We start from the raw sequence: 7,500 nt of genomic DNA on the forward strand, positions 1-7,500 counted from the left end.
CCAAAACTGGCCATTTTTGGCTGCGCGAGCGAGCGGCGAGCGGCGAACAGCGAGCGAAGCGAGAGGCAGCACCGTCCCTGCTATACGAAAGCCCCATCCAGCCCTGTGCCACCCTGTCACGAACGGTCGTCGCGCACCCGCAACAACTCCGTTCAACGAACCGTTCGTCGCTCGCACCCGCATGTACAGCTGCTTGACAGCATGTTTTCTTATGGTTTTGGGTCATTTTGCTTGTAAATATGTAAGTTCGAACAAGCTGCAGCGTTGCAAAGCGACCGTTCACCAAACCGAGCAAAACAGCCCCAAAACAGCCCAAAACGGAGCCGTTTTCGCGTGCCGCGGGAGGTGAGCGGAGTGCTGCCTCCGCTCACCAAAATGTCAGCCAGCTCAGACCCCAGGAACCCCCCGGGTGGCACATGGCTGGATGGGGCTTCGGTTATATACCGGGCGTTGAACACTCTTTCGCAAGTTCGCACGTGACCTTTACGGGAACTTGGTGTTGCGTCCGGGACCAGGTGAGCGGCTGTTTGTGGGCTTGCAGCTGTTCGTTCATCCTTGAAAGCCTTGTTTTCCTCCCTCTCCCTCTTTTCTCTTGTGCACACAAGGTGTTCGACGATTTGCTTGTAAAGCTTCCCTTTTCGCGAGACTTCGGGACTTGTCCGTTGCTCGTTCTTTCGATCTAACTTTCTTTCTCTTTTACAGGTCCTTCGGGACCTGCGAGAGGTTACAAAGTGGCTGATCCTTGCGGAGCAAGATCGCAAGGGCAAAGCGCGACTTAGGCAACGCAAGCTAAGTTCGCGTCTTTGCAACGAGGGTGACCCGCGACTTAGGCAACGCAAGCTAAGTTCGCGTCTTCGGCCGCAAGGGTGCCTCACGCCTTAGGCAATTCCAGCTAAGGTCGTGACAGTGTGGTATCAGAGCGGGCAAGCTCTTCGATCGAACAGCGAACGAACTTCGCAACTTCGCCATGGCAAAGCATCGTGGCGAATCAAGCAAGACGGGGCAAGCCGGAACCTTGCCCCAAGCAGCCGCAGGTGGGCTGCATGTGCACACTCGCTCTCATGCTGTTGGAGCCGCTCACGAGGATCGCGGCAGCGAACAGGATGAGCGAGAAGTTGGCAACTCTCCGCGAGCGGAGGAAGCGCAATCTGGTGCGCTAACAGGAAAAAAGAGTCATAAGGAGAGACTCACGACGGCGGAAACCCGCCTAGATGTTCTGGAAGCGAGCATGGAGGAACTCTACCATGGCCAACAAAGACTTGTTGGGGTAGAGAGCTCGCAAGAGGAAGCGGAGTCCAGGATCGACAAGGTCGAGGCCCTAGTCGACCGACTGTCCGATGACACCAAGGACTCCGTGCAGCACTTGCAAGACGTTGTGGCGGAACTCACGGCGAAGGTGGCTATGCTCACAAGAATGCTAAATGCGGGAGGAGGCAACACCCGCGTTGCACCGCCACAAAACTTGAGGGCACCTGAGCCCCATGGATACGGAGGGGCCAGAGATGCCAAGGAGCTCGAGAACTTTCTGTTCGACATGGAGCAATACTTCCGAGCTACGAGGCCCGATTCTGAAGATACCAAAGTTTCAATAGCAACAATGTATCTGAATGGAGATGCGAAACTTTGGTGGCGAACTCGTTGGGAGGAGATCCAACAAGGTCGGTGTCGAGTCGACACATGGGAAGACTTGAAGCGGGAGTTGAGAACTCAGTTCCTACCGGAGAACACAGAGTTCGTCGCAAGAAGGAAGCTGAGACAACTCCGCCAAAGTACCACCATCCGAGACTATGTAAAGCAGTTTTCTGCACTGATGCTGGACATACAGGACATGTCCGAGAAGGACAAGTTGTTCAGCTTCCTTGATGGTCTGAAACCATGGGCTCAGCAAGAGCTGAATCGAAGGAATGTTACCGACGTGGTCGGGGCAATTGCAGCTGCAGAAAGGCTCACCGACTTCGTTTCCTCTGAAGACCCAGCGAGAAGGAAACAATCTTCAAGCAATCGCCCTCCAAAACATTCTCGAGGGAAAGATCTCGGGGGCGAACAGAAGAAGAAGAGCTCCCACAAAGGGCCGAACCCAAAAGGCAAGGCCTCAAAACCTGGAGGATGCTTCTTGTGCGGAGGACCGCACATGGTAAGGGAGTGCCCACAGAAGCAGGCACTCAACGCTTTGACAGCTTCCATCCACCCTCCCCGATCGGACAAGGGCAAAGCTGTTGCTCTTAGTTCGAGCAGCTCAGAATCCAGCAGCGACGAGGAGGAGTCGCAAGGACCCCGAATGGGAGCAATGCGTCTGTTGAACGCTATGCGGGGTCAAGTGGGGGAGAACACGAAGACGAAGGCACAAAAAGCAGGAAGCAGCGAACTAATGTATGTGGACATTAAGCTAAATGGCCAAACGACCCGTGCAATGGTGGACACGGGCGCTACCCACAACTTCATAGCCGATCGCGAAGCACAGCGACTTGGGTTGACATTGGAGAAGAGCCCAAGCCGAATGAAGGCGGTGAACTCGGAGGCCAGGCGAATCTCCGGGTTGGCGAAGGGTGTTCCTATCAAAATCGGGACTTGGAGCGGTAACACCAACATGATGGCCGTGCCACTGGACGACTTCCAAGTGATTCTTGGAATGGAGTTTATGCATGCGGCGAAGTTGGTGCCGATGCCGTTCTTAAACTCCCTATGTATGATGGGAGGCGATGACCCCTGCGTGGTTCCCGTCTCTCGGAGAGGAACCAAGGAGCCCCAACACATTTCGGCCTTACAATTGAAGAAAGGGGTGCGAAAGGGCGAACTGACATTCGTGGCTGCTATGAAGCTAGAGCCACTCAACGAAGAGGCCATTCAAGAACCTGCTGTAGTGGCGAACGTCTTGAAGGAGTTCGAAGACGTTATGCCACCCGAGTTGCCGAAGACTCTCCCACCACGCAGAGGCGTGGATCACAGTATCGAGCTAGAGCCAGGAGTGAAGCCTCCAGCGAGACCACCCTACCGCATGCCCCCGCCAGAGTTGGCCGAACTCAGGAAGCAGTTAGGTGAACTGCTAAGCGGTGGTCTCATCCGCAGCTCAAAAGCACCTTTCGGAGCTCCAGTTCTCTTCCAGAAGAAACAAGATGGGAGCCTCCGATTATGCGTCGACTATCGAGCCCTCAACAAAGTAACGGTGAAGAACAAGTATCCCATCCCGCTCATCGCGGACTTGTTCGACCAACTGGGCAAGGCCAAGTATTTCTCAAAACTCGACCTTCGGTCGGGGTATTGGCAGGTGCGCATTGCTGAAGGCGACGAAGCGAAGACTACCTGTGTGACCAGGTATGGAGCGTTTGAGTTCTTGGTGATGCCTTTCGGCTTAACCAACGCTCCGGCCACATTCTGTACTCTCATGAACCAACTATTCAAGGAGTATTTGGATAAGTTCGTGGTCGTCTACTTGGACGATATCGTCGTCTACAGCCAAACGCTCGAGGAGCACGTCAAGCACCTTCGGACGATTTTCAAGGTTCTCAGGGAGAACACTTTGTTCGTAAAAAGGGAGAAATGCTACTTTGCTCAAACTGAGATCCTATTCTTAGGGCATCGAATCGGTGGTGGCTCCATTCGGATGGACAAGTCGAAGGTGCAAGCAGTTGCGGAATGGCGAACACCAAAGAAGGTGCCAGAGTTGAGATCCTTCCTTGGATTCGTCAACTACTATCGACGCTTCATTTCAGGATATTCGAAGCGGGCAACCCCACTGACGGAGTTGCTAAAGAAGGAGCAGCCTTGGAAGTGGTCTGACAAATGTGAGATAGCATTCCAAGATCTGAAGGCTGCTGTTCTGGAAGAACCAGTACTCAAATTGCCAAACTATGGAGAGCCCTTTGAAGTCCATACCGATGCTTCGGACTGTGCTATCGGTGGAGTACTCATGCAAGAAGGTCATCCGGTGGCCTACGAGAGCCGCAAACTCAACGAGACCGAGAGGCGGTATCCAGTGCATGAGAAGGAGATGACAGCGGTGATCCACTGCCTACGAGTTTGGCGACACTACCTCCTCGGGTCGCGATTTGTGCTGAGGACAGACAACATCGCCCTGAGTTATTTCCAAACTCAGAAGAAGCTCTCCCCAAAGCAAGCACGGTGGCAGGACTTCCTGGCTGAATTTGATATGGCAATGGAATACAAGCCCGGGAAGGCGAATGTCGTGGCCGATGCGCTGAGTCGGAAGGTGGAGTGCGTGAATGCTGCACAACTGGAGGGCAGAGGCCAAACAAGTCAGTTACATTCCAACTTCCTTTCTCGAATCAGAGATGGACTGTATAGTGATCCCCAGGCAGTTATCCTGATGCAGCTCATCAAAGAAGGCAAGGCACGACGATTTTGGGTCCAGGAGGGACTTGTTTACACAAAAGGGAATAGAGTTTATGTTCCCCGAGTGGACAATTTAAGGCGTGAACTCTTGAAAGAGTGTCACGATTCCCTTTGGGCTGGACATCCCGGCATTCACAGAACATTGGCTCTCGTGGAGAGGGCCTTCTACTGGCCAAAGATGGGGATTGATGTGGAGGAGTATGTTCGAACATGCCTTACTTGCCAACAAGACAAGGTGGAGCAACGGAAGCCGGTGGGACTTTTGGAGCCGTTGCCTGTACCAGAAAGGCCATGGGAGAGCATTTCCTTAGACTTCATATCTAGCTTGCCGCCTGTAGGGGGACTTGGATCGATACTTGTGGTGGTCGATCGGTTTTCAAAGTATGCAACTTTCATTGCTGCTCCCCTACACTGTTCAGCTGAAGAGGCGGCCAGACTGATGATGAAGGGTGTAGTGAAGTATTGGGGAGTCCCACACAATATTGTTAGTGATCGAGACGCTCGGTTCCTGGGACGATTCTGGACCGAGCTATTCAAATTGTTGGGGTCAAAGTTATACTTCTCTACAAGCCTCCACCCCCAGACGGATGGTCAAACTGAAAGAATAAATTCGCTCTTAGAGCAGTATCTCCGGCACTACGTGAGTGCCAATCAACGAGATTGGGTGAAGCTGTTGGACATCGCCCAATTCTCCTACAACTTGCAGCGGAGCTCTGCATCCAACAAGAGCCCCTTCGAAATTATCACAGGACAACAACCGTCGACTCCGCACACTATGGCAATTGGTTATACTGGGAGTAGTCCATCAGCCTACCATTTCGCAAAGGAGTGGCATCGAAATGCCGATATTGCGCGGGCTTACTTGGAGAAGGCGGCAAAACGGATGAAGAAGTGGGCAGACTTGGGAAGGCGACCACAAGAGTTCAAAGTTGGCGATTTGGTGTTGGTAAAGCTCCAACCAGCATCACTCCAATTCTTCAGGAAAAGAGTCCACAAAGGATTGGTGCGTAAGTATGAAGGGCCCTTCCCAATTATCAGCAGAGTAGGCAATGTTTCTTACAAGTTGCAGCTGCCGGCGTGGTTCAAAATTCACAACGTTCTTCACGCCAGCAACCTGAAGGCCTACCATTCGGATCCGCAAGATGCTTCTCGAAGTATTCCAACTCGGCTACCTCCCATCACAGCCTCCTACGAGAAGCGAGTGGAAACCATTCTGGCGGATCGCAAGATAAAGCTACCCAACGGAGCGGAGCAGACAGAGTACTTGGTGAAGTGGCGAAAGCTTCCCCGAACTGAAGCCAGTTGGGAGCCTGAAGATGCCCTGCGACATGAAGAAGAAGTCATCAACAACTACCAACAAGCGTCGACGAGGGCGTCGACAGTTTAAGTGGGGGAGAATGTCACGAACGGTCGTCGCGCACCCGCAACAACTCCGTTCAACGAACCGTTCGTCGCTCGCACCCGCATGTACAGCTGCTTGACAGCATGTTTTCTTATGGTTTTGGGTCATTTTGCTTGTAAATATGTAAGTTCGAACAAGCTGCAGCGTTGCAAAGCGACCGTTCACCAAACCGAGCAAAACAGCCCCAAAACAGCCCAAAACGGAGCCGTTTTCGCGTGCCGCGGGAGGTGAGCGGAGTGCTGCCTCCGCTCACCAAAATGTCAGCCAGCTCAGACCCCAGGAACCCCCCGGGTGGCACATGGCTGGATGGGGCTTCGGTTATATACCGGGCGTTGAACACTCTTTCGCAAGTTCGCACGTGACCTTTACGGGAACTTGGTGTTGCGTCCGGGACCAGGTGAGCGGCTGTTTGTGGGCTTGCAGCTGTTCGTTCATCCTTGAAAGCCTTGTTTTCCTCCCTCTCCCTCTTTTCTCTTGTGCACACAAGGTGTTCGACGATTTGCTTGTAAAGCTTCCCTTTTCGCGAGACTTCGGGACTTGTCCGTTGCTCGTTCTTTCGATCTAACTTTCTTTCTCTTTTACAGGTCCTTCGGGACCTGCGAGAGGTTACAAAGTGGCTGATCCTTGCGGAGCAAGATCGCAAGGGCAAAGCGCGACTTAGGCAACGCAAGCTAAGTTCGCGTCTTTGCAACGAGGGTGACCCGCGACTTAGGCAACGCAAGCTAAGTTCGCGTCTTCGGCCGCAAGGGTGCCTCACGCCTTAGGCAATTCCAGCTAAGGTCGTGACAACCCGGGGGGTTCCAGGGTGCTGAGATGGCTGACATTTTGCTCCGCTCACGACGGTCACCGCGCGACGCAAGAACAGGCCAAAAACTGGCCAAAACGGCCCAAAAACGGGCCAAAACTGGCCATTTTTGGCTGCGCGAGCGAGCGGCGAGCGGCGGACAGCGAGCGAAGCGAGAGGCAGCACCGTCCCTGCTATACGAAAGCCCCATCCAGCCCTGTGCCACCCGGGGGGTTCCAGGGTGCTGAGATGGCTGACATTTTGCTCCGCTCACGACGGTCACCGCGCGACGCAAGAACAGCCCAAAAACAGGCCAAAACGGCCCAAAAACGGGACAAAACTGGCCATTTTTGGCTGCGCGAGCGAGCGGCGAGCGGCGGACAGCGAGCGAAGCGAGAGGCAGCACCGTCCCTGCTATACGAAAGCCCCATCCAGCCCTGTGCCACCCGGGGGGTTCCAGGGTGCTGAGATGGCTGACATTTTGCTCCGCTCACGACGGTCACCGCGCGACGCAAGAACAGCCCAAAAACAGGCCAAAACGGCCCAAAAACGGGCCAAAACTGGCCATTTTTGGCTGCGCGAGCGAGCAGCGAGCGGCGGACAGCGAGCGAAGCGAGAGGCATCACCGTCCCTGCTATACGAAAGCCCCATCCAGCCCTGTGCCACCCGGGGGGTTCCAGGGTGCTGAGATGGCTGACATTTTGCTCCGCTCAAGATGGTCACCGCGCAACGCAAAAACAGGCCAAAAACTGGCCAAAACGGGCCAAAACTGGCCATTTTTGGCTGCGCGAGCGAGCGGCGAGCGGCGAACAGCGAGCGAAGCGAGAGGCAGCACCGTCCCTGCTATACGAAAGCCCCATCCAGCCCTGTGCCACCCGGGGGGTTCCAGGGTGCTGAGATGGCTGACATTTTGCTCCGCTCACGACGGTCACCGCGCGACGCAAGAACAGGCCAAAAACTGGCC

The sequence above is a fragment of the Musa acuminata genome, unplaced genomic scaffold (genome assembly GCF_036884655.1).
Source record: "Musa acuminata AAA Group cultivar baxijiao unplaced genomic scaffold, Cavendish_Baxijiao_AAA HiC_scaffold_677, whole genome shotgun sequence".
In the NCBI taxonomy this organism is placed as follows: Eukaryota; Viridiplantae; Streptophyta; class Magnoliopsida; order Zingiberales; family Musaceae; genus Musa; species Musa acuminata.